Source organism: Vanacampus margaritifer, chromosome 5 (genome assembly GCF_051991255.1).
Source record: "Vanacampus margaritifer isolate UIUO_Vmar chromosome 5, RoL_Vmar_1.0, whole genome shotgun sequence".
NCBI lineage: Eukaryota > Metazoa > Chordata > Actinopteri > Syngnathiformes > Syngnathidae > Vanacampus > Vanacampus margaritifer.
The window spans coordinates 322,136-345,620 of NC_135436.1; positions in this window are offsets into that span (position 1 = coordinate 322,136).

A 23,485-nucleotide genomic window follows, 5' to 3' on the forward strand; every position below is an offset into this window, starting at 1 on the left:
ACATTTGGGTTAGGGTTACAAACAAGGGTTTTACATTAGGGTTAGGGTTTCAAACTAGGGTTTTGTATTAGGGTTAGGGTTTCACACTAGGGTTTTACATTAGGGTTAGGGTTTCAAACTAGGGTTTAACATTAGGGTTAGGGTTACAAACTAGGGTTTTACATTAGGGTTAGGGTTTCAAACTAGGGTTTTACATTAGGTTAAGAGTTTCAAACTAGGGTTATAATTTAGGGTTATTGCTTCAAACTAGGGTTTTACATTAGGGTTAGGGTTTCAAACTAGGGTTTTACATTAGGGTTAGGGTTTCAAACTATGGTTTTACATTAGGGTTAGGGTTACAAACTAGGCTTTTACATTAGGGTTAGGGTTTCAAACTAGGGTTTAAATTTAGGGTTAGGGTTTTAAACTAGGGTTTATCATTAGGGTTAGGGTTTCAAACTAGGGTTTTACATTAGGGTTAGGGTTTCAAATTAGGGTTTAACATTAGGGTTAATGCTTCAAACTAGGGTTTTACATTAGGTTTAGGGTTTTAAACTATGGTTTCAAATTAGATTTGGGTTTTCAAACTAGGGTTTTACATTAGGGTTAGCGTTTCAAATTAGGGTTTAACATTAGGGTTAGTGCTTCAAAATAGGGTTTTACATTAGGGTTAGGGTTTCAAACTAGGGTTTTACATTAGGCTTAGGGTTTCAAACTAGGGTTTCAAATTAGGGTTAGCGTTTCAAACTAGTGTTTTACATTAGGGTTAGTGCTTCAAACTAGGGTTTTACATTAGGGTTAGGGTTTCAAACTAGGGTTTTACATTAGGGTTAGGGTTTCAAACTAGGGTTTTACATTAGGGTTAGGGATACAAACTAGGATTTTACATTAGGGTTAGGGTTTCAAACTAGGGTTTTACATTAGGGTTAGGGTTTCAAACTAGGGTTTCAATTTAGGGTTAGGGTTTCAAACTAGGGTTTATCATTAGGGTTAGGGTTTCAAACTAGGGTTTTACATTAGGGTTAGGGTTTCAAACTAGGGTTTAACATTAGGGTTAGGGTTTCAAACTAGTGTTTTACTTTAGGGTTAATGCTTCAAACTAGGGTTTTACATTAGGGTTAGCGTTTCAAACTAGGGTTTTACATTAGGGTTAGTGTTTCAAACTAGGGTTTTACATTTGGGTTAGGGTTACAAACTAGGGTTTTTTATGAGGGTTAGGGTTTCAAACTAAGGTTTCACATTAGAGTTAGGATTTCAAACAGGGGTTTCAAATTAGGGTTAGGGTTTCAAACTAGGGTTTCAAATTAGGGTTACGGTTTCAAACTAGGGTTTATCATTAGGGTTAGGGTTTCAAACTAGGGTTTTACATTAGGGTTAGGTTTTCAAACTAGGGTTTCAAATTAGGGTTAGGGTTTCAAACTAGGGTTTCAAATTAGGGTTAGGGTTACAAACAAGGGGTTTTACGTTAGGGTTAGGGTTTCAAACTAGGGTTTTACATTAGGGTTAGGGTTTCAAAACAGTCATTTTACATTAGGGTTAGGGTTACAAACTAGGGTTTTACATTAGGGTTAGGGTTTCAAACTAGGGTTTTACATTAGAATTAGGGTTTCAAACTAGGGTTTCAAATTAGGCTTAGGGTTTCAAACTAGGGTTTTACATTAGGGTTAGGGTTTCAAACAAGGGTTTTACATTAGGGTTAGGGTTTCAAAACAGTCATTTTACATTAGGGTTAGGGTTACAAACTAGGGTTTTACATTAGGGTTAGGGTTTCAAACTAGGGTTTTACATTAGGGTTAGGGTTTCAAACTAGGGTTTTACATTAGGTTTAGGGTTTCAAACTAGGGTTTTACATTAGGGTTAGGGTTTAAAAACAGGGGTTAAAAATTAGGGTTAGGGTTTCACACTAGGGTTTTACATTAGGGTTAGGTTTTCAAACTAGGGTTTTACATTAGGGTTAGGGTTTCAAACAAGGGTTTTACATTAGGGTTAGGGTTTCAAAACAGTCATTTTACATTCGGGTTAGGGTTACAAACTAGGGTTTTACATTAGGGTTAGGGTTTCAAACTAGGGTTTTACATTAGGGTTAGGGTTTCAAACTAGGGTTTCTAATTAGGGTTAGGGTTTCAAACTAGGGTTTTACATTAGGGTTAGGGTTTCAAACTAGGGTTTCAAATTAGGGTTAGGGTTTCAAACTAGGGTTTCAAATTAGGCTTAGGGTTTCAATCTCGGGTTTTGTTTTAGGGTTAGGGTTTCAAACAAGGGTTTTACATTAGGGTTAGGGTTTCAAACTAGGGTTTTACATTAGGTTTAGGGTTTCAAACTAGGGTTTTACATTAGGGTTAGGGTTACAAACTAGGGTTTTACATTAGGGTTAGGGTTTCAAACTAGGGTTTTACATTAGGGTTAGGGTTTCAAACTAGGGTTTCAATTTATGGTTAGGGTTTCAAACTAGGGTTTATCATTAGGGTTAGGGTTTCAAACAAGGGCTTTACATTAGGGTTAGGGTTTCAAACTAGGGTTTTACATTAGGTTTAGGGTTTCAAACTAGGGTTTTACATTAGGGTTAGGGTTTAAAAAAAGGGGTTAAAAATTAGGGTTAGGGTTTCACACTAGGGTTTTACATTAGGGTTAGGTTTTCAAACTAGGGTTTTACATTAGGGTTAGGTTTTCAAACAAGGGTTTTACATTAGGGTTAGGGTTTCAAAACAGTCATTTTACATTAGGGTAAGGGTTACAAACTAGGGTTTTACATTAGGGTTAGGGTTTCAAACTAGGGTTTTACATTAGGGTTAGGGTTTCAAACTAGGGTTTCTAATTAGGGTTAGGGTTTCAAACTAGGGTTTTACATTAGGGTTAGGGTTTCAAACTAGGGTTTCAAATTAGGGTTAGGGTTTCAAACTAGGGTTTCAAATTAGGCTTAGGGTTTCAATCTAGGGTTTTGTTTTAGGGTTAGGGTTTCAAACAAGGGTTTTACATTAGGGTTAGGGTTTCAAACTAGGGTTTTACATTAGGTTTAGGGTTTCAAACTAGGGTTTTACATTAGGGGAAGGGTTACAAACTAGGGTTTTACATTAGGGTTAGGGTTTCAAACTAGGGTTTTACATTAGGGTTAAGGTTTCAAACTAGGGTTTCAATTTAGGGTTAGGGTTTCAAACTAGGGTTTATCATTAGGGTTAGGGTTTCAAACTAGGGTTTTACATTAGGGTTAGGGTTTCAAACTAGGGTTTAACATTAGGGTTAGGGTTTCAAACTAGTGTTTTACTTTAGGGTTAATGCTTCAAACTAGGGTTTTACATTAGGGTTAGCGTTTCAAACTAGGGTTTTACATTAGGGTTAGTGTTTCAAACTAGGGTTTTACATTTGGGTTAGGGTTACAAACTAGGGTTTTTTATGAGGGTTAGGGTTTCAAACTAAGGTTTCACATTAGAGTTAGGATTTCAAACAGGGGTTTCAAATTAGGGTTAGGGTTTCAAACTAGGGTTTCAAATTAGGGTTACGGTTTCAAACTAGGGTTTATCATTAGGGTTAGGGTTTCAAACTAGGGTTTTACATTAGGGTTAGGTTTTCAAACTAGGGTTTCAAATTAGGGTTAGGGTTTCAAACTAGGGTTTCAAATTAGGGTTAGGGTTACAAACAAGGGGTTTTACGTTAGGGTTAGGGTTTCAAACTAGGGTTTTACATTAGGGTTAGGGTTTCAAAACAGTCATTTTACATTAGGGTTAGGGTTACAAACTAGGGTTTTACATTAGGGTTAGGGTTTCAAACTAGGGTTTTACATTAGAATTAGGGTTTCAAACTAGGGTTTCAAATTAGGCTTAGGGTTTCAAACTAGGGTTTTACATTAGGGTTAGGGTTTCAAACAAGGGTTTTACATTAGGGTTAGGGTTTCAAAACAGTCATTTTACATTAGGGTTAGGGTTACAAACTAGGGTTTTACATTAGGGTTAGGGTTTCAAACTAGGGTTTTACATTAGGGTTAGGGTTTCAAACTAGGGTTTTACATTAGGTTTAGGGTTTCAAACTAGGGTTTTACATTAGGGTTAGGGTTTAAAAACAGGGGTTAAAAATTAGGGTTAGGGTTTCACACTAGGGTTTTACATTAGGGTTAGGTTTTCAAACTAGGGTTTTACATTAGGGTTAGGGTTTCAAACAAGGGTTTTACATTAGGGTTAGGGTTTCAAAACAGTCATTTTACATTCGGGTTAGGGTTACAAACTAGGGTTTTACATTAGGGTTAGGGTTTCAAACTAGGGTTTTACATTAGGGTTAGGGTTTCAAACTAGGGTTTCTAATTAGGGTTAGGGTTTCAAACTAGGGTTTTACATTAGGGTTAGGGTTTCAAACTAGGGTTTCAAATTAGGGTTAGGGTTTCAAACTAGGGTTTCAAATTAGGCTTAGGGTTTCAATCTCGGGTTTTGTTTTAGGGTTAGGGTTTCAAACAAGGGTTTTACATTAGGGTTAGGGTTTCAAACTAGGGTTTTACATTAGGTTTAGGGTTTCAAACTAGGGTTTTACATTAGGGTTAGGGTTACAAACTAGGGTTTTACATTAGGGTTAGGGTTTCAAACTAGGGTTTTACATTAGGGTTAGGGTTTCAAACTAGGGTTTCAATTTATGGTTAGGGTTTCAAACTAGGGTTTATCATTAGGGTTAGGGTTTCAAACTAGGGCTTTACATTAGGGTTAGGGTTTCAAACTAGGGTTTTACATTAGGTTTAGGGTTTCAAACTAGGGTTTTACATTAGGGTTAGGGTTTAAAAAAAGGGGTTAAAAATTAGGGTTAGGGTTTCACACTAGGGTTTTACATTAGGGTTAGGTTTTCAAACTAGGGTTTTACATTAGGGTTAGGTTTTCAAACAAGGGTTTTACATTAGGGTTAGGGTTTCAAAACAGTCATTTTACATTAGGGTAAGGGTTACAAACTAGGGTTTTACATTAGGGTTAGGGTTTCAAACTAGGGTTTTACATTAGGGTTAGGGTTTCAAACTAGGGTTTCTAATTAGGGTTAGGGTTTCAAACTAGGGTTTTACATTAGGGTTAGGGTTTCAAACTAGGGTTTCAAATTAGGGTTAGGGTTTCAAACTAGGGTTTCAAATTAGGCTTAGGGTTTCAATCTAGGGTTTTGTTTTAGGGTTAGGGTTTCAAACAAGGGTTTTACATTAGGGTTAGGGTTTCAAACTAGGGTTTTACATTAGGTTTAGGGTTTCAAACTAGGGTTTTACATTAGGGGAAGGGTTACAAACTAGGGTTTTACATTAGGGTTAGGGTTTCAAACTAGGGTTTTACATTAGGGTTAAGGTTTCAAACTAGGGTTTCAATTTAGGGTTAGGGTTTCAAACTAGGGTTTTACATTAGGGTAAGGGTTTCAAACTAGTGTTTTACATTAGGGTTAATGCTTCAAACTAGGGTTTTACATTAGGGTTGGGTTTCAAACAAGGGCTTTACATTTGGGTTAGGGTTACAAACAAGGGTTTTACATTAGGGTTAGGGTTTCAAACTAGGGTTTTGTATTAGGGTTAGGGTTTCACACTAGGGTTTTACATTAGGGTTAGGGTTTCAAACTAGGGTTTAACATTAGGGTTAGGGTTACAAACTAGGGTTTTACATTAGGGTTAGGGTTTCAAACTAGGGTTTTACATTAGGTTAAGAGTTTCAAACTAGGGTTATAATTTAGGGTTATTGCTTCAAACTAGGGTTTTACATTAGGGTTAGGGTTTCAAACTAGGGTTTTACATTAGGGTTAGGGTTTCAAACTATGGTTTTACATTAGGGTTAGGGTTACAAACTAGGCTTTTACATTAGGGTTAGGGTTTCAAACTAGGGTTTAAATTTAGGGTTAGGGTTTTAAACTAGGGTTTATCATTAGGGTTAGGGTTTCAAACTAGGGTTTTACATTAGGGTTAGGGTTTCAAATTAGGGTTTAACATTAGGGTTAATGCTTCAAACTAGGGTTTTACATTAGGTTTAGGGTTTTAAACTATGGTTTCAAATTAGATTTGGGTTTTCAAACTAGGGTTTTACATTAGGGTTAGCGTTTCAAATTAGGGTTTAACATTAGGGTTAGTGCTTCAAAATAGGGTTTTACATTAGGGTTAGGGTTTCAAACTAGGGTTTTACATTAGGCTTAGGGTTTCAAACTAGGGTTTCAAATTAGGGTTAGCGTTTCAAACTAGTGTTTTACATTAGGGTTAGTGCTTCAAACTAGGGTTTTACATTAGGGTTAGGGTTTCAAACTAGGGTTTTACATTAGGGTTAGGGTTTCAAACTAGGGTTTTACATTAGGGTTAGGGATACAAACTAGGATTTTACATTAGGGTTAGGGTTTCAAACTAGGGTTTTACATTAGGGTTAGGGTTTCAAACTAGGGTTTCAATTTAGGGTTAGGGTTTCAAACTAGGGTTTATCATTAGGGTTAGGGTTTCAAACTAGGGTTTTACATTAGGGTTAGGGTTTCAAACTAGGGTTTAACATTAGGGTTAGGGTTTCAAACTAGTGTTTTACTTTAGGGTTAATGCTTCAAACTAGGGTTTTACATTAGGGTTAGCGTTTCAAACTAGGGTTTTACATTAGGGTTAGTGTTTCAAACTAGGGTTTTACATTTGGGTTAGGGTTACAAACTAGGGTTTTTTATGAGGGTTAGGGTTTCAAACTAAGGTTTCACATTAGAGTTAGGATTTCAAACAGGGGTTTCAAATTAGGGTTAGGGTTTCAAACTAGGGTTTCAAATTTGGGTTACGGTTTCAAACTAGGGTTTATCATTAGGGTTAGGGTTTCAAACTAGGGTTTTACATTAGGGTTAGGTTTTCAAACTAGGGTTTCAAATTAGGGTTAGGGTTTCAAACTAGGGTTTCAAATTAGGGTTAGGGTTACAAACAAGGGGTTTTACGTTAGGGTTAGGGTTTCAAACTAGGGTTTTACATTAGGGTTAGGGTTTCAAAACAGTCATTTTACATTAGGGTTAGGGTTACAAACTAGGGTTTTACATTAGGGTTAGGGTTTCAAACTAGGGTTTTACATTAGAATTAGGGTTTCAAACTAGGGTTTCAAATTAGGCTTAGGGTTTCAAACTAGGGTTTTACATTAGGGTTAGGGTTTCAAACAAGGGTTTTACATTAGGGTTAGGGTTTCAAAACAGTCATTTTACACTAGGGTTAGGGTTACAAACTAGGGTTTTACATTAGGGTTAGGGTTTCAAACTAGGGTTTTACATTAGGGTTAGGGTTTCAAACTAGGGTTTTACATTAGGTTTAGGGTTTCAAACTAGGGTTTTACATTAGGGTTAGGGTTTAAAAACAGGGGTTAAAAATTAGGGTTAGGGTTTCACACTAGGGTTTTACATTAGGGTTAGGTTTTCAAACTAGGGTTTTACATTAGGGTTAGGGTTTCAAACAAGGGTTTTACATTAGGGTTAGGGTTTCAAAACAGTCATTTTACATTCGGGTTAGGGTTACAAACTAGGGTTTTACATTAGGGTTAGGGTTTCAAACTAGGGTTTTACATTAGGGTTAGGGTTTCAAACTAGGGTTTCTAATTAGGGTTAGGGTTTCAAACTAGGGTTTTACATTAGGGTTAGGGTTTCAAACTAGGGTTTCAAATTAGGGTTAGGGTTTCAAACTAGGGTTTCAAATTAGGCTTAGGGTTTCAATCTTGGGTTTTGTTTTAGGGTTAGGGTTTCAAACAAGGGTTTTACATTAGGGTTAGGGTTTCAAACTAGGGTTTTACATTAGGTTTAGGGTTTCAAACTAGGGTTTTACATTAGGGTTAGGGTTACAAACTAGGGTTTTACATTAGGGTTAGGGTTTCAAACTTGGGTTTTACATTAGGGTTAGGGTTTCAAACTAGGGTTTCAATTTATGGTTAGGGTTTCAAACTAGGGTTTATCATTAGGGTTAGGGTTTCAAACTAGGGCTTTACATTAGGGTTAGGGTTTCAAACTAGGGTTTTACATTAGGGTTGGGTTTCAAACTAGGGCTTCACATTTGGGTTAGGGTTACAAACAAGGGTTTTACATTAGGGTTAGGGTTTCAAACTAGGGTTTTGCATTAGGGTTAGGGTTTCAAATTAGGGTTTATCATTAGGGTTAGGGTTTCAAACTAGGGTTTTACATTAGGGTTAGGGTTTCAAACTAGGGTTTAACATTAGGGTTAGTGTTTCAAACTAGGGTTTCAAATTAGGGTTAGCGTTTCAAACTAGTGTTTTACATTAGGGTTAGTGCTTCAAACTAGGGTTTTACATTAGGGTTAGGGTTTCAAACTAGGGTTTCAATTTAGGGTTAGGGTTTCAAACTAGGGTTTATCATTAGGGTAAGGGTTTCAAACTAGGGTTTTACATTAGGGTTAGGATTTCAAACTAGGGCTTATAATTAGGGTTAGGGTTTCAAACTAGTGTTTTGCATTAGGGTTAATGCTTCAAACTAGGGTTTTACATTAGGGTTGGATTTCAAACTAGGGTTTTACATTTGGGTTAGGGTTACAAACAAGGGTTTTACATTAGGGTTAAGGTTTCAAACTAGGGTTTTACATTAGGGTTAGGGTTTCAAACTAGGGTTTAACATTAGGGTTAGGGTTACAAACTAGGGTTTTACATTACGGTTAGGGTTTCAAACTAGGGTTTTACATTAGGGTAAGAGTTTCAAACTAGGGTTATAATTTAGGGTTAGTGCTTCAAACTAGGGTTTTACATTAGGGTTAGTGCTTCAAACTAGGGTTTTACATTAGGGTTAATGCTTCAAACTATGGTTTTACATTAGGGTTAGGGTTTCAAACTAGGGTTTTACATTAGGGTTAGGGTTTCAAACTAGGGTTTTACATTTGGGTTAGGGTTACAAACTAGGGTTTTACATTAGGGTTAGGGTTTCAAACTAGGGTTTCAAATTGGGCTTAGGGTTTCAAACTAGGGTTTTACATTAGGGTTAGGGTTTCAAACAAGGGTTTTACATTAGGGTTAAGGTTTCAAACTAGGGTTTAACATTAGGGTTAGGGTTTCAAACTAGTGTTTTACATTAGGGTTAGGGTTACAAACTAGGGTTAACATTAGGATTACGTTTTCAAACTAGGGTTTTACATTAGGGTTAGGGTTTCAAACAAGGGTTTTACATTAGGGTTAGGGTTTCAAACTAGGGTTTCAAATTAGGGTTAGGGTTTCAAACTAGGGTTTTACATTAGGGTTAGGGTTTCAAACTAGGGTTTTACATTTGGGTTAGGGTTACAAACTAGGGTTTTACATTAGGGTTAGGGTTTCAAACTAGGGTTTCAAATTAGGCTTATGGTTTCAAACTAGGGTTTTACATTAGGGTTAGGGTTTCAAACAAGGGTTTTACATTAGGGTTAGGGTTTCAAACTAGGGTTTAACATTAGGGTTAGGGTTTCAAACTAGGGTTTTACATTAGGGTTAGGGTTACAAACTAGGGTTTAACATTAGGATTAGGGTTTCAAACTAGGGTTTTACATTAGGGTTAGGGTTTCAAACAAGGGTTTTACATTAGCGTTAGGGTTTCAAAACAGTCATTTTACATTAGGGTTAGGGTTACAAACTAGGGTTTTACATTAGGGTTAGGGTTTCAAACTAGGGTTTTACATTAGGGTTAGGGTTTCAAAACAGTCATTTTACATTAGGGTTAGGGTTTCAAACTAGGGTTTTACATTAGGGTTAGGGTTTCAAACTAGGGTTTTACATTAGGGTTAGGGTTTCAAACAAGGGTTTTACATTAGGGTTAGGGGTTCAAACTAGGGTTTTATTTTAGGGGAAGGGTTACAAACTAGGGTTTTACATTAGGGTTAGGGTTTCAAACTAGGGTTTATCATTAGGGTTAGGGTTTCAAACTAGGGTTTTACATTAGGGTAAGGGTTTCAAACTAGTGTTTTACATTAGGGTTAATGCTTCAAACTAGGGTTTTACATTAGGGTTGGGTTTCAAACTAGGGCTTTACATTTGGGTTAGGGTTACAAACAAGGGTTTTACATTAGGGTTAGGGTTTCAAACTAGGGTTTTGTATTAGGGTTAGGGTTTCACACTAGGGTTTTACATTAGGGTTAGGGTTTCAAACTAGGGTTTAACATTAGGGTTAGGGTTACAAACTAGGGTTTTACATTAGGGTTAGGGTTTCAAACTAGGGTTTTACATTAGGGTAAGAGTTTCAAACTAGGGTTATAATTTAGGGTTATTGTTTCAAACTAGGGTTTTACATTAGGGTTAGGGTTTCAAACTATGGTTTTACATTAGGGTTAGGGTTACAAACTAGGCTTTTACATTAGGGTTAGGGTTTCAAACTAGGGTTTTTCCTTAGGGTTAGGGTTTCAAACTAGGGTTTAAATTTAGGGTTAGGGTTTTAAACTAGGGTTTATCATTAGGGTTAGGGTTTCAAACTAGGGTTTTACATTAGGGTTAGGGTTTCAAATTAGGGTTTAACATTAGGGTTAGCGTTTCAAACTAGTGTTTTACATTAGGGTTAATGCTTCAAACTAGGGTTTTACATTAGGTTTAGGGTTTTAAACTATGGTTTCAAATTAGATTTGGGTTTTCAAACTAGGGTTTTACATTAGGGTTAGCGTTTCAAACTAGTGTTTTACATTAGGGTTAGTGCTTCAAACTAGGGTTTTACATTAGGGTTAGGGTTTCAAACTAGGGTTTTACATTAGCGTTAGGGTTTCAAACAAGGGTTTTACATTAGGGTTAGGGTTACAAACTAGGGTTTTACATTAGGGTTAGGGTTTTAAACTAGGGTTTTACATTAGGGTTAGGGTTTCAAACTAGGGTTTCAATTTAGGGTTAGGGTTTCAAACTAGGGTTTAACATTTTGGTTAGGGTTTCAAACTAGGGTTTTATATTAGGGTTAATGCTTCAAACTAGGGTTTTACATTAGGGTTAGGGTTTCAAACTAGGGTTTTACATTAGGGTTAGGGTTTCAAACTAGGGTTTTACATTTGGGTTAGGGTTACAAACTAGGGTTTTACATTAGGGTTAGGGTTTCAAACTAGGGTTTCAAATTAGGCTTAGGGTTTCAAACTAGGGTTTTACATTAGGGTTATGGTTTCAAACAAGGGTTTTGCATTAGGGTTAGGGTTTCAAACTAGGGTTTAACATTAGGGTTAGGGTTTCAAACTAGGGTTTTACATTAGGGTTAGGGTTTCAAACTAGGGTTTCAAATTAGGGTTAGGGTTTCAAACTAGGGTTTCAAATTAGGCTTAGGGTTTCAATCTCGGGTTTTGTTTTAGGGTTAGGGTTTCAAACAAGGGTTTTACATTAGGGTTAGGGTTTCAAACTAGGGTTTTACATTAGGTTTAGGGTTTCAAACTAGGGTTTTACATTAGGGTTAGGGTTACAAACTAGGGTTTTACATTAGGGTTAGGGTTTCAAACTAGGGTTTTACATTAGGGTTAGGGTTTCAAACTAGGGTTTCAATTTATGGTTAGGGTTTCAAACTAGGGTTTATCATTAGGGTTAGGGTTTCAAACTAGGGCTTTACATTAGGGTTAGGGTTTCAAACTAGGGTTTTACATTAGGGTTGGGTTTCAAACTAGGGCTTTACATTTGGGTTAGGGTTACAAACAAGGGTTTTACATTAGGGTTAGGGTTTCAAACTAGGGTTTTGCATTAGGGTTAGGGTTTCAAATTAGGGTTTATCATTAGGGTTAGGGTTTCAAACTAGGGTTATAATTTAGGGTTAGTGCTTCAAACTAGGGTTTTACATTAGGGTTAGTGCTTCAAACTAGGGTTTTACATTAGGGTTAATGCTTCAAACTATGGTTTTACATTAGGGTTAGGGTTTCAAACTAGGGTTTTACATTAGGGTTAGGGTTTCAAACTAGGGTTTTACATTTGGGTTAGGGTTACAAACTAGGGTTTTACATTAGGGTTAGGGTTTCAAACTAGGGTTTCAAATTGGGCTTAGGGTTTCAAACTAGGGTTTTACATTAGGGTTAGGGTTTCAAACAAGGGTTTTAAATTAGGGTTAAGGTTTCAAACTAGGGTTTAACATTAGGGTTAGGGTTTCAAACTAGTGTTTTACATTAGGGTTAGGGTTACAAACTAGGGTTAACATTAGGATTACGTTTTCAAACTAGGGTTTTACATTAGGGTTAGGGTTTCAAACAAGGGTTTTACATTAGGGTTAGGGTTTCAAACTAGGGTTTCAAATTAGGGTTAGGGTTTCAAACTAGGGTTTTACATTAGGGTTAGGGTTTCAAACTAAAGTTTTACATTTGGGTTAGGGTTACAAACTAGGGTTTTACATTAGGGTTAGGGTTTCAAACTAGGGTTTCAAATTAGGCTTATGGTTTCAAACTAGGGTTTTACATTAGGGTTAGGGTTTCAAACAAGGGTTTTACATTAGGGTTAGGGTTTCAAACTAGGGTTTAACATTAGGGTTAGGGTTTCAAACTAGGGTTTTACATTAGGGTTAGGGTTACAAACTAGGGTTTAACATTAGGATTAGGGTTTCAAACTAGGGTTTTACATTAGGGTTAGGGTTTCAAACAAGGGTTTTACATTAGCGTTAGGGTTTCAAAACAGTCATTTTACATTAGGGTTAGGGTTACAAACTAGGGTTTTACATTAGGGTTAGGGTTTCAAACTAGGGTTTTACATTAGGGTTAGGGTTTCAAACTAGGGTTTTGCATTAGGGTTAGGGTTTCAAATTAGGGTTTATCATTAGGGTTAGGGTTTCAAACTAGGGTTTTACATTAGGGTTAGGGTTTCAAACTAGGGTTTAACATTAGGGTTAGTGTTTCAAACTAGGGTTTCAAATTTAGGTTAGCGTTTCAAACTAGTGTTTTACATTAGGGTTAGTGCTTCAAACTAGGGTTTTACATTAGGGTTAGGGTTTCAAACTAGGGTTTCAATTTAGGGTTAGGGTTTCAAACTAGGGTTTATCATTAGGGTAAGGGTTTCAAACTAGGGTTTTACATTAGGGTTAGGGTTTCAAACTAGGGCTTATAATTAGGGTTAGGGTTTCAAACTAGTGTTTTGCATTAGGGTTAATGCTTCAAACTAGGGTTTTACATTAGGGTTGGATTTCAAACTAGGGTTTTACATTTGGGTTAGGGTTACAAACAAGGGTTTTACATTAGGGTTAGGGTTTCAAACTAGGGTTTTACATTAGGGTTAGGGTTTCAAACTAGGGTTTAACATTAGGGTTAGGGTTACAAACTAGGGTTTTACATTACGGTTAGGGTTTCAAACTAGGGTTTTACATTAGGGTAAGAGTTTCAAACTAGGGTTATAATTTAGGGTTAGTGCTTCAAACTAGGGTTTTACATTAGGGTTAGTGCTTCAAACTAGGGTTTTACATTAGGGTTAATGCTTCAAACTATGGTTTTACATTAGGGTTAGGGTTTCAAACTAGGGTTTTACATTAGGGTTAGGGTTTCAAACTAGGGTTTTACATTTGGGTTAGGGTTACAAACTAGGGTTTTACATTAGGGTTAGGGTTTCAAACTAGGGTTTCAAATTGGGCTTAGGGTTTCAAACTAGGGTTTTACATTAGGGTTAGTGTTTCAAACAAGGGTTTTACATTAGGGTTAAGGTTTCAAACTAGGGTTTAACATTAGGGTTAGGGTTTCAAACTAGTGTTTTACATTAGGGTTAGGGTTACAAACTAGGGTTAACATTAGGATTACGTTTTCAAACTAGGGTTTTACATTAGGGTTAGGGTTTCAAACAAGGGTTTTACATTAGGGTTAGGGTTTCAAACTAGGGTTTCAAATTAGGGTTAGGGTTTCAAACTAGGGTTTTACATTAGGGTTAGGGTTTCAAACTAGGGTTTTACATTTGGGTTAGGGTTACAAACTAGGGTTTTACATTAGGGTTAGGGTTTCAAACTAGGGTTTCAAATTAGGCTTATGGTTTCAAACTAGGGTTTTACATTAGGGTTAGGGTTTCAAACAAGGGTTTTACATTAGGGTTAGGGTTTCAAACTAGGGTTTAACATTAGGGTTAGGGTTTCAAACTAGGGTTTTACATTAGGGTTAGGGTTACAAACTAGGGTTTAACATTAGGATTAGGGTTTCAAACTAGGGTTTTACATTAGGGTTAGGGTTTCAAACAAGGGTTTTACATTAGCGTTAGGGTTTCAAAACAGTCATTTTACATTAGGGTTAGGGTTACAAACTAGGGTTTTACATTAGGGTTAGGGTTTCAAACTAGGGTTTTACATTAGGGTTAGGGTTTCAAAACAGTCATTTTACATTAGGGTTAGGGTTTCAAACTAGGGTTTTACATTAGGGTTAGGGTTTCAAACAAGGGTTTTACATTAGGGTTAGGGGTTCAAACTAGGGTTTTACATTAGGGGAAGGGTTACAAACTAGGGTTTTACATTAGGGTTAGGGTTTCAAACTAGGGTTTATCATTAGGGTTAGGGTTTCAAACTAGGGTTTTACATTAGGGTAAGGGTTTCAAACTAGTGTTTTACATTAGGGTTAATGCTTCAAACTAGGGTTTTACATTAGGGTTGGGTTTCAAACTAGGGCTTTACATTTGGGTTAGGGTTACAAACAAGGGTTTTACATTAGGGTTAGGGTTTCAAACTAGGGTTTTGTATTAGGGTTAGGGTTTCACACTAGGGTTTTACATTAGGGTTAGGGTTTCAAACTAGGGTTTAACATTAGGGTTAGGGTTACAAACTAGGGTTTTACATTAGGGTTAGGGTTTCAAACTAGGGTTTTACATTAGGGTAAGAGTTTCAAACTAGGGTTATAATTTAGGGTTATTGTTTCAAACTAGGGTTTTACATTAGGGTTAGGGTTTCAAACTATGGTTTTACATTAGGGTTAGGGTTACAAACTAGGCTTTTACATTAGGGTTAGGGTTTCAAACTAGGGTTTTTCCTTAGGGTTAGGGTTTCAAACTAGGGTTTAAATTTAGGGTTAGGGTTTTAAACTAGGGTTTATCATTAGGGTTAGGGTTTCAAACTAGGGTTTTACATTAGGGTTAGGGTTTCAAATTAGGGTTTAACATTAGGGTTAGCGTTTCAAACTAGTGTTTTACATTAGGGTTAATGCTTCAAACTAGGGTTTTACATTAGGTTTAGGGTTTTAAACTATGGTTTCAAATTAGATTTGGGTTTTCAAACTAGGGTTTTACATTAGGGTTAGCGTTTCAAACTAGTGTTTTACATTAGGGTTAGTGCTTCAAACTAGGGTTTTACATTAGGGTTAGGGTTTCAAACTAGGGTTTTACATTAGCGTTAGGGTTTCAAACAAGGGTTTTACATTAGGGTTAGGGTTACAAACTAGGGTTTTACATTAGGGTTAGGGTTTTAAACTAGGGTTTTACATTAGGGTTAGGGTTTCAAACTAGGGTTTCAATTTAGGGTTAGGGTTTCAAACTAGGGTTTAACATTTTGGTTAGGGTTTCAAACTAGGGTTTTATATTAGGGTTAATGCTTCAAACTAGGGTTTTACATTAGGGTTAGGGTTTCAAACTAGGGTTTTACATTAGGGTTAGGGTTTCAAACTAGGGTTTTACATTTGGGTTAGGGTTACAAACTAGGGTTTTACATTAGGGTTAGGGTTTCAAACTAGGGTTTCAAATTAGGCTTAGGGTTTCAAACTAGGGTTTTACATTAGGGTTATGGTTTCAAACAAGGGTTTTGCATTAGGGTTAGGGTTTCAAACTAGGGTTTAACATTAGGGTTAGGGTTTCAAACTAGGGTTTTACATTAGGGTTAGGGTTACAAACAAGGCTTTAACATTAGGGTTAGGGTTTCAAACTAGGGTTTTACATTAGTGTTAGGGTTTCAAACAAGGGTTTTACATTAGGGTTAGGGTTTCAAACTAGGGTTTCAAATTAGGGTTAGCGTTTCAAACTAGTGTTTTACATTAGGGTTAGTGCTTCAAACTAGGGTTTTACATTAGGGTTAGGGTTTCAAACTAGGGTTTTACATTAGGGTTAGGGTTTCAAACTAGGGTTTTACATTAGGGTTAGGGATACAAACTAGGGTTTTACATTAGGGTTAGGGTTTCAAACTAGGGTTTTACATTAGGGTTAGGGTTTCAAACTAGGGTTTCAATTTAGGGTTAGGGTTTCAAACTAGGGTTTATCATTAGGGTTAGGGTTTCAAACTAGGGTTTTACATTAGGGTTAGGGTTTCAAACTAGGGTTTAACATTAGGGTTAGGGTTTCAAACTAGTGTTTTACTTTAGGGTTAATGCTTCAAACTAGGGTTTTACATTAGGGTTAGCGTTTCAAACTAGGGTTTTACATTAGGGTTAGTGTTTCAAACTAGGGTTTTACATTTGGGTTAGGGTTACAAACTAGGGTTTTTTATGAGGGTTAGGGTTTCAAACTAAGGTTTCACATTAGAGTTAGGATTTCAAACAGGGGTTTCAAATTAGGGTTAGGGTTTCAAACTAGGGTTTCAAATTAGGGTTACGGTTTCAAACTAGGGTTTATCATTAGAGTTAGGGTTTCAAACTAGGGTTTTACATTAGGGTTAGGTTTTCAAACTAGGGTTTCAAATTAGGGTTAGGGTTTCAAACTAGGGTTTCAAATTAGGGTTAGGGTTACAAACAAGGGGTTTTACGTTAGGGTTAGGGTTTCAAACTAGGGTTTTACATTAGGGTTAGGGTTTCAAACTCGGGTTTCAAATTAGGGTTAGGGTTTCAAACTAGGGCTTTACATTAGGGTTAGGGTTTAAAACTAGGGTTTCAAATTAGGCTTAGGGTTTCAATCTAGGGTTTTGTTTTAGGGTTAGGGTTTCAAACAAGGGTTTTACATTAGGGTTAGGGTTTCAAACTAGGGTTTTACATTAGGGTTAGGGTTTCAAACTAGGGTTTTACCTTAGGGTTAGGGTTTCAAACTAGGGTTTAAATTTAGGGTTAGTGTTTCAAACTAGGGTTTATCATTAGGGTTAGGGTTTCAAACTAGGTTTTTACATTAGGGTTAGGGTTTCAAATTAGGGTTTAACATTAGGGTTAGCGTTTCAAACTAGTGTTTTACATCAGGGTTAATGCTTCAAACTAGGGTTTTACATTAGGTTTAGGGTTTTAAACTATGGTTTCAAATTAGATTTGGGGTTTCAAACTAGGGTTTTACATTAGGGTTAGGGTTTCAAACTAGGGTTTCAAACTAGGGTTTCAATTTAGGGTTAGGGTTTCAAACTAGGGTTTAACATTAGGGTTAGGGTTTCAAACTAGGGTTTAACATTAGGGTTAGGGTTACAAACTAGGCTTTTACATTAGGGTTAGGGTTTCAAACTAGGGTTTTTCCTTAGGGTTAGGGTTTCAAACTAGGGTTTAAATTTAGGGTTAGGGTTTTAAACTAGGGTTTATCATTAGGGTTAGGGTTTCAAACTAGGGTTTTACATTAGGGTTAGGGTTTCAAATTAGGGTTTAACATTAGGGTTAGCGTTTCAAACTAGTGTTTTACATTAGGGTTAATGCTTCAAACTAGGGTTTTACATTAGGTTTAGGGTTTTAAACTATGGTTTCAAATTAGATTTGGGTTTTCAAACTAGGGTTTTACATTAGGGTTAGCGTTTCAAACTAGTGTTTTACATTAGGGTTAGTGCTTCAAACTAGGGTTTTACATTAGGGTTAGGGTTTCAAACTAGGGTTTTACATTAGCGTTAGGGTTTCAAACAAGGGTTTTACATTAGGGTTAGGGTTACAAACTAGGGTTTTACATTAGGGTTAGGGTTTTAAACTAGGGTTTTACATTAGGGTTAGGGTTTCAAACTAGGGTTTCAATTTAGGGTTAGGGTTTCAAACTAGGGTTTAACATTTTGGTTAGGGTTTCAAACTAGGGTTTTATATTAGGGTTAATGCTTCAAACTAGGGTTTTACATTAGGGTTAGGGTTTCAAACTAGGGTTTTACATTAGGGTTAGGGTTTCAAACTAGGGTTTTACATTTGGGTTAGGGTTACAAACTAGGGTTTTACATTAGGGTTAGGGTTTCAAACTAGGGTTTCAAATTAGGCTTAGGGTTTCAAACTAGGGTTTTACATTAGGGTTATGGTTTCAAACAAGGGTTTTGCATTAGGGTTAGGGTTTCAAACTAGGGTTTAACATTAGGGTTAGGGTTTCAAACTAGGGTTTTACATTAGGGTTAGGGTTACAAACAAGGCTTTAACATTAGGGTTAGGGTTTCAAACTAGGGTTTTACATTAGTGTTAGGGTTTCAAACAAGGGTTTTACATTAGGGTTAGGGTTTCAAACTAGGGTTTCAAATTAGGGTTAGCGTTTCAAACTAGTGTTTTACATTAGGGTTAGTGCTTCAAACTAGGGTTTTACATTAGGGTTAGGGTTTCAAACTAGGGTTTTACATTAGGGTTAGGGTTTCAAACTAGGGTTTTACATTAGGGTTAGGGATACAAACTAGGGTTTTACATTAGGGTTAGGGTTTCAAACTAGGGTTTTACATTAGGGTTAGGGTTTCAAACTAGGGTTTCAATTTAGGGTTAGGGTTTCAAACTAGGGTTTATCATTAGGGTTAGGGTTTCAAACTAGGGTTTTACATTAGGGTTAGGGTTTCAAACTAGGGTTTAACATTAGGGTTAGGGTTTCAAACTAGTGTTTTACTTTAGGGTTAATGCTTCAAACTAGGGTTTTACATTAGGGTTAGCGTTTCAAACTAGGGTTTTACATTAGGGTTAGTGTTTCAAACTAGGGTTTTACATTTGGGTTAGGGTTACAAACTAGGGTTTTTTATGAGGGTTAGGGTTTCAAACTAAGGTTTCACATTAGAGTTAGGATTTCAAACAGGGGTTTCAAATTAGGGTTAGGGTTTCAAACTAGGGTTTCAAATTAGGGTTACGGTTTCAAACTAGGGTTTATCATTAGAGTTAGGGTTTCAAACTAGGGTTTTACATTAGGGTTAGGTTTTCAAACTAGGGTTTCAAATTAGGGTTAGGGTTTCAAACTAGGGTTTCAAATTAGGGTTAGGGTTACAAACAAGGGGTTTTACGTTAGGGTTAGGGTTTCAAACTAGGGTTTTACATTAGGGTTAGGGTTTCAAACTCGGGTTTCAAATTAGGGTTAGGGTTTCAAACTAGGGCTTTACATTAGGGTTAGGGTTTAAAACTAGGGTTTCAAATTAGGCTTAGGGTTTCAATCTAGGGTTTTGTTTTAGGGTTAGGGTTTCAAACAAGGGTTTTACATTAGGGTTAGGGTTTCAAACTAGGGTTTTACATTAGGGTTAGGGTTTCAAACTAGGGTTTTACCTTAGGGTTAGGGTTTCAAACTAGGGTTTAAATTTAGGGTTAGTGTTTCAAACTAGGGTTTATCATTAGGGTTAGGGTTTCAAACTAGGGTTTTACATTAGGGTTAGGGTTTCAAATTAGGGTTTAACATTAGGGTTAGCGTTTCAAACTAGTGTTTTACATCAAGGTTAATGCTTCAAACTAGGGTTTTACATTAGGTTTAGGGTTTTAAACTATGGTTTCAAATTAGATTTGGGGTTTCAAACTAGGGTTTTACATTAGGGTTAGGGTTTCAAACTAGGGTTTCAAACTAGGGTTTCAATTTAGGGTTAGGGTTTCAAACTAGGGTTTAACATTAGGGTTAGGGTTTCAAACTAGGGTTTAACATTAGGGTTAATGCTTCAAACTAGGGTTTTACATTAGAATTAGGGTTTCAAACTAGGGTTTCAATTTAGGGTTAGGGTTTCAAACTAGGGCTTATAATTAGGGTTAGGGTTTCAAACTAGTGTTTTACATTAGGGTTAATGCTTCAAACTAGGGTTTTACATTAGGGTTGGGTTTCAATCTAGGGTTTTACATTTGGGTTAGGGTTACAAACAAGGGTTTTACATTAGGGTTAGGGTTTCAAACTAGGGTTTTACATTAGGGTTAGGGTTTCAAAACAGTCATTTTACATTAGGGTTAGGGTTACAAACTAGGGTTTAACATTAGGGTTAGGGTTTCAAACTAGGGTTTTACATTAGGGTTAGGGTTACAAACTAGGGTTTAACATTAGGATTACGTTTTCAAACTAGGGTTTTACATTAGGGTTAGGGTTTCAAACAAGGGTTTTACATTAGGGTTAGGGTTTCAAAACAGTCATTTTACATTCGGGTTAGGGTTACAAACTAGGATTTTACATTAGGGTTAGGGTTTCAAACTAGGGTTTTACATTAGAATTAGGGTTTCAAACTAGGGTTTCAAATTAGGCTTAGGGTTTCAAACTAGGGTTTTACATTAAGGGTTAGGGTTTCAAACAAGGGTTTTACATTAGGGTTAGGGTTTCAAAACAGTCATTTTACATTAGGGTTAGGGTTACAAACTAGGGTTTTACATTAGGGTTAGGGTTTCAAACTCGGGTTTTACATTAGGGTTAGGGTTTCAAACTAGGGTTTTACATTAGGTTTAGGGTTTCAAACTAGGGTTTTACATTAGGGTTAGGGTTTAAAAACAGGGGTTAAAAATTAGGGTTAGGGTTTCACACTAGGGTTTTACATTAGGGTTAGGTTTTCAAACTAGGGTTTTACATTAGGGTTAGGGTTTCAAACAAGGGTTTTACATTAGGGTTAGGGTTTAAAAACAGGGGTTAAAAATTAGGGTTAGGGTTTCACACTAGGGTTTTACATTAGGGTTAGGTTTTGAAACTAGGTTTTTACATTAGGGTTAGGGTTTCAAACAAGGGTTTTACATTAGGGTTAGGGTTTCAAAACAGTCATTTTACATTAGGGTTAGGGTTACAAACTAGGGTTTTACATTAGGGTTAGATTTTCAAAATAGGGTTTTACATTAGGGTTAGGGTTTCAAACTAGGGTTTCTAATTAGGGTTAGGGTTTCAAACTAGGGTTTTACATTAGGGTTAGGGTTTCAAACTAGGGTTTCAAATTAGGGTTAGGGTTTCAAACTAGGGTTTCAAATTAGGCTTAGGGTTTCAATCTCGGGTTTTGTTTTAGGGTTAGGGTTTCAAACAAGGGTTTTACATTAGGGTTAGGGTTTCAAACTAGGGTTTTACATTAGGTTTAGGGTTTCAAACTAGGGTTTTACATTAGGGTTAGGGTTACAAACTAGGGTTTTACATTAGGGTTAGGGTTTCAAACTAGGGTTTTACATTAGGGTTAGGGTTTCAAACAAGGGTTTTACATTAGGGTTAGGGTTTCAAACTAGGGTTTCAAACTAGGGTTTCAATTTAGGGTTAGGGTTTCAAACTAGGGTTTAACATTAGGGTTAGGGTTTCAAACTAGGGTTTAACATTAGGGTTAATGCTTCAAACTAGGGTTTTACATTAGAATTAGGGTTTCAAACTAGGGTTTCAATTTAGGGTTAGGGTTTCAAACTAGGGCTTATAATTAGGGTTAGGGTTTCAAACTAGTGTTTTACATTAGGGTTAATGCTTCAAACTAGGGTTTTACATTAGGGTTGGGTTTCAAACTAGGGTTTTACATTTGGGTTAGGGTTACAAACAAGGGTTTTACATTAGGGTTAGGGTTTCAAACTAGGGTTTTACATTAGGGTTAGGGTTTCAAACTAGGGTTTAACATTAGGGTTAGGGTTACAAACTAGGGTTTTACATTACGGTTAGGGTTTCAAACTAGGGTTTTACATTAGGGTAAGAGTTTCAAACTAGGGTTATAATTTAGGGTTAGTGCTTCAAACTAGGGTTTTACATTAGGGTTAGTGCTTCAAACTAGGGTTTTACATTAGGGTTAATGCTTCAAACTATGGTTTTACATTAGGGTTAGGGTTTCAAACTAGGGTTTTACATTAGGGTTAGGGTTACAAACTAGGGTTTTACATTACGGTTAGGGTTTCAAACTAGGGTTTTACATTAGGGTAAGAGTTTCAAACTAGGGTTATAATTTAGGGTTAGTGCTTCAAACTAGGGTTTTACATTAGGGTTAGTGCTTCAAACTAGGGTTTTACATTAGGGTTAATGCTTCAAACTATGGTTTTACATTAGGGTTAGGGTTTCAAACTAGGGTTTTACATTAGGGTTAGGGTTTCAAACTAGGGTTTTACATTTGGGTTAGGGTTACAAACTAGGGTTTTACATTAGGTTTAGGGTTTCAAACTAGGGTTTCAAATTGGGCTTAGGGTTTCAAACTAGGGTTTTACATTAGGGTTAGGGTTTCAAACAAGGGTTTTACATTAGGGTTAGGGTTTCAAACTAGGGTTTAACATTAGGGTTAGGGTTTCAAACTAGGGTTTTACATTAGGGTTAGGGTTACAAACTAGGGTTTAACATTAGGATTACGTTTTCAAACTAGGGTTTTACATTAGGGTTAGGGTTTCAAACAAGGGTTTTACATTAGGGTTAGGGTTTCAAAACAGTCATTTTACATTCGGGATAGGGTTACAAACTAGGGTTTTACATTAGGGTTAGGGTTTCAAACTAGGGTTTTACATTAGAATTAGGGTTTCAAACTAGGGTTTCAAATTAGGCTTAGGGTTTCAAACTAGGGTTTTACATTAAGGGTTAGGGTTTCAAACAAGGGTTTTACATTAGGGTTAGGGTTTCAAAACAGTCATTTTACATTAGGGTTAGGGTTACAAACTAGGGTTTTACATTAGGGTTAGGGTTTCAAACTCGGGTTTTACATTAGGGTTAGGGTTTCAAACTAGGGTTTTACATTAGGTTTAGGGTTTCAAACTAGGGTTTTACATTAGGGTTAGGGTTTAAAAACAGGGGTTAAAAATTAGGGTTAGGGTTTCACACTAGGGTTTTACATTAGGGTTAGGTTTTCAAACTAGGGTTTTACATTAGGGTTAGGGTTTCAAACAAGGGTTTTACATTAGGGTTAGGGTTTAAAAACAGGGGTTAAAAATTAGGGTTAGGGTTTCACACTAGGGTTTTACATTAGGGTTAGGTTTTGAAACTAGGTTTTTACATTAGGGTTAGGGTTTCAAACAAGGGTTTTACATTAGGGTTAGGGTTTCAAAACAGTCATTTTACATTAGGGTTAGGGTTACAAACTAGGGTTTTACATTAGGGTTAGATTTTCAAAATAGGGTTTTACATTAGGGTTAGGGTTTCAAACTAGGGTTTCTAATTAGGGTTAGGGTTTCAAACTAGGGTTTTACATTAGGGTTAGGGTTTCAAACTAGGGTTTCAAATTAGGGTTAGGGTTTCAAACTAGGGTTTCAAATTAGGCTTAGGGTTTCAATCTCGGGTTTTGTTTTAGGGTTAGGGTTTCAAACAAGGGTTTTACATTAGGGTTAGGGTTTCAAACTAGGGTTTTACATTAGGTTTAGGGTTTCAAACTAGGGTTTTACATTAGGGTTAGGGTTACAAACTAGGGTTTTACATTAGGGTTAGGGTTTCAAACTAGGGTTTTACATTAGGGTTAGGGTTTCAAACTAGGGTTTCAATTTATGGTTAGGGTTTCAAACTAGGGTTTATCATTAGGGTTAGGGTTTCAAACTAGGGTTTTACATTAGGGTTAGGGTTTCAATCTAGGGCTTATAATTAGGGTTAGGGTTTCAAACTAGTGTTTTACATTAGGGTTAATGCTTCAAACTAGGGTTTTACATTAGGGTTGGGTTTCAAACTAGGGCTTTACATTTGGGTTAGGGTTACAAACAAGGGTTTTACATTAGGGTTAGGGTTTCAACCTAGGG